The sequence below is a fragment of the Bombus affinis genome, unplaced genomic scaffold, assembly GCF_024516045.1.
Source record: "Bombus affinis isolate iyBomAffi1 unplaced genomic scaffold, iyBomAffi1.2 ctg00001167.1, whole genome shotgun sequence".
Classification (NCBI taxonomy): Eukaryota; Metazoa; Arthropoda; class Insecta; order Hymenoptera; family Apidae; genus Bombus; species Bombus affinis.
Window position 1 is genome coordinate 21,610 of NW_026109597.1, and position 4,463 is coordinate 26,072.

General features: G+C 41.2%; 1 non-coding gene across 1 annotated transcript; it reads right to left on the reverse strand.

Annotated features, from left to right (window-relative positions):
• Positions 1-3,479: 3,479 nt before the first annotated feature.
• Positions 3,480-3,634, reverse strand: LOC126928615 (5.8S ribosomal RNA). Its single transcript, XR_007716846.1, has one exon. It is a non-coding gene; the product is annotated as a 5.8S ribosomal RNA (ribosomal RNA).
• Between the last annotated feature and the right edge of the window lie 829 nt (positions 3,635-4,463).

Sequence of the window (4,463 nt, forward strand, 5' to 3'; positions counted from 1 at the left end):
AACGTATAACGATATATACTATTACGTAATAACGTATATCGTTATATAGTATTACCATATAACGTATAACGTTATATAGTGTTACGTTATAACGTATAACGATATATACTATTACGTAATAACGTATATCGTTATATAGTATTACCATATAACGTATAACGTTATATATTGTTACGTTATAACGTATAACCATATATAGTATTACCATATAACGTATAACGTTATATAGTGTTACGTTATAACGTATAACGTTATATAGCATTACCATATATCGTAAAACGATATATAGTGTTACGTTATAACGTATAACGATATATACTATTACGTAATAACGTATATCGTTATATAGTATTACCATATAACGTATAACGTTATATAGTGTTACGTTATAACGTATAACGATATATACTATTACGTAATAACGTATATCGTTATATAGTATTTCCATATAACGTATAACGTTATATATTGTTACGTTATAACGTATAACGATATATAGTATAACCATATAACGTAAAACGATATATATTATTACGTAATAGCGTATATTGTTATATAGTATTACCATATAACGTATAACGTTATATAGTGATACGTTATAACGTATAACGTTATATAGTATTACGTAATAACGTATATCGTTATATAGTATTTCCATATAACGTATAACGTTATATATTGTTACGTTATAACGTATAACGATATATAGTATAACCATATAACATAAAACGATATATATTATTACGTAATAGCGTATATTGTTATATAGTATTACCATATAACGTATAACGTTCTATAGTGATACGTTATAACGTATAACGTTATATAGTATTACGTAATAACGTATATCGTTATATAGTATTACCATATAACGTATAACGTTATATATGGTTACGTTATAACGTATAACGATATATACTATTACGTAATAACGTATAACGGTATATACTATTACGTAATAACGTATATCGTTATGTAGCATTACCATATAACGTATAACGTTATATATTGTTACGTAATAACGTATAACGTTATATAGAATTACCATATAACGTATAACGTTATATAGAATTACCATATAACGTATAACGTTATATAGTGTTACGTTATAACGTATAACGATATATACTATTACGTAATAACGTATATCGTTATATAGTAGTACCATATAACGTATAACGTTATATATTGTTACGTTATAACGTATAACGATATATAGTATTACCATATAACGTATAACGTTATATAGTGTTACGTTATAACGTATAACGTTATATAGCATTACCATATAACGTATAACGTTATATATTGTTACGTTATAACGTATAACCATATATAGTATTACCATATAACGTATAACGTTATATAGTGTTACGTTATAACGTATAACGTTATATAGCATTACCATATAACGTATAACGTTATATATTGTTACGTTATAACGTATAACCATATATAGTATTACCATATAACGTATAACGTTATATAGTGATACGTTATAACGTATAATGTTATATAGTATTACCATATAAAGTATAACATTATATACTACGAGAGAAGGTGGTATTTTTTTTATCTCTATATGCGAAAATCGCCTCAAAGAGAAAAAAAAATAAAAATTCGAATAGAACGAGAACACTCTTTCCTTCCAGAGAAGCGTTTTAAGCATCGCGCCAAAGTGCCCTTTTCTTCGTACGTCGTATCATGTTCGAGCTAAGACTCACGCCAGACATCCTAAAACGATCGTCGGTGATTTTTAACGCCCGTCCTCAGTCTCTTACAGCCGTTTCTCTACTCTCGACAAATTCCAGCGGTTCCTTGTTTTCTGCCGGCACAGAGATCGAAACGGCAAAGTTTCTTTGCTCTGTACCGACGACGACGAAAACGCACGGGAACGCACGCAAGTGGAAAAGCGAGCGAGACGTACACTGTGGTGTGTTCGGGGACTGGACGACCGTCGACGTTAGGATGCGCGGTCCAGCGATAGACGCCGAAAAGGCATGGGATGACCAACACTCTCTGTTTTTCGAGTACTTGTAGCGCCGAATTGCCTTAAAAAAAAATCACACGCGCGCACGACTATCACGTCGTACGCGCGTGTATACCTCGTCTTTAATTAAATCAAAGTTTCACTCCAGCCTCGCCAAAGGGGATCGTCTTCTTCCTCGTCTACGATCTCTTCTCCTGTACGTGTCCAGAGATTCTCTCTGGCATGACGACGACGACCATCCAACGACTTTGTAACGGACTCTCGTGCGCATCTTCGTCAGGTACGGAAACGTTGCGCAACACCTCGAGCTTGGTAAAACACCCGTAGCCGATCATAGACACGCGCTAGTTCGCACACGATTTCTACGATTTCCGACGAACGTGGCTTTGGGCCAGGGCCGGCGGGCAGAGAGATACGCGAACGACGGGGAAAATTCGTCCCGATACAAGTAACGCGTACTCTCCGATCTCCGCGCAACGCCTGGGGATCATCTCCCTAAGTCATCAGCGCTCGAAGAAATCACGTGTGCGTTCCCGGATCTACGGCTCTCTTTCGGGGATAAATTACAAGCACAGAGTATGTTAAACGCAACGACGACCCATCGATGCGACGGTCCTCGTCGTTGTCAGTCGCTCGCGCAGAGTATATCTCTACGCACGAAGAGACGGAGTGGGCATTAGATCCCTGGGGCTATTCGAGTAAAACGTCTTAAGAAAAGACGGTTGTACGGCAAAATTCCGCACCGTTACCAAGTTTACTTTTATCTGAGGCTGTTCTCCTTCTCTCCTCTCTCGACCGAGTTCCCATATTTGCTTTCTCTCAGTCTCGCCAAAATAATATTCATTTAAGACGACGTCGGGGGCGCGGACATCGTGCTCATCGAAAACCTGCAAACGTATGCAAATCTGCTGATATGAAAAAAAAATCGGTCACGAGGACAACACTACGTATATATATATATATATATATATATATATAATATATTCGATAACCGACACGAAGCGGTGCATAAGCGGGCGGTCGTACGAAAGGACGACTCACGACGCCGCTAGCACTCACGCAGGTCCGTGACGGTTCTCTCCGCTCTTATTCGTATCCTTCTTCGTGCGCTTCCTCCGACTCTGAAACGTTCTACGTATCGTAAGAACGACGGCGGGTTGTCGAAGGCACCAAGGGACAGAGAGAGACAGAGGTAGAGTTTCGTAGTGTCTCCCGTGAACACGATAGTTTATATATCGAGCATGCGTACGAATTGCACGGTCTCGACACGACCGCGACGAACGCCGACGAGCGTCCAACAATCGCTCGTACGTCGCGTACGTTCTCTCGCGTCCGCTCTTGTTCGTATCCTTCTTCGTGCGCTTCCTCCGACTCTGAAACGTTCTACGTATCGTAAGAACGACGGCGGGTTGTCGAAGGCACCAAGGGACAGAGAGAGACAGATAGAGAGGAACGACACGCAACGCAAGCAGTCTTAGGTTTACGTGAGCAACCCTCAGCCAGGCGTGGTCCAGGAATTGTATCCGTGGACCGCAATGTGCGTTCGAAATGTCGATGTTCATGTGTCCTGCAGTTCACACGTTGACGCGCAATTAGCTGCGTTCTTCATCGACCCACGAGCCAAGTGATCCACCGTTCAGGGTAATCTTTTCATATATTTTTTAAAACTCTTGTACTCCATGTACTCTTAATACTCGGTTCGAGCGAAGCCGAGATCCGACACGACCGACCAACGGGAATCGGACGCGCAGAAGTCGCCGGAAGATCGACGACACGAAAACGTTCGAAAATGAAATCCGACGAACGCGCGAAGATACGCGCGTCCGCCGGCCGGGCGAAAAGTACATTATGATATATAACAACCATCGAGATCGAAGCTCCGTTCGTCAGGAAACGACGGGGATATAACACCCGATTCTGAATCCTCTGTGCAGCACACGATCTCGCGAAGAAATACGCACGGTGGCTAGCCCATATATATATATATGTGTGTGTGTGTATATATAATACGATATGCATTCCTCTCGTCCAATTATTCAAGAAAAAGAGCGTGCGCCTCCATCGTTCGGGTGATGTAAAGATTCGATGGGACTCGCGCGACCCTCGGCCTCGAGCGGTCTTTCCTCCCAATATCCAGAAGCCGAGCTTTGAAAAAACTCTAGCGACGGCACGGGTGTCCGACTCACGACATCGAGGCTTCGAAGTCGGCGATCTCCTCCGAACGGATGGCGATCGCGACGACTCAAAGCGTGAAAAATCGACGAAAGAGAACACATCTCCGTTCAGGTGATTGTTTTTTTTAAAAAATAAAAAAATTCGATGGGACTCGCATCCATCTACCTCGCGCGGTCTTTCTTCCCAATATCCAGAAGCCGAGCTTTGAAAAAACTTCAGCGACGGCACGGGTGTCCGACTCACGACAACGAGGATAGACAGCCTGCGGTCCCCTCTGAACGGGTTATATGCGACGAAC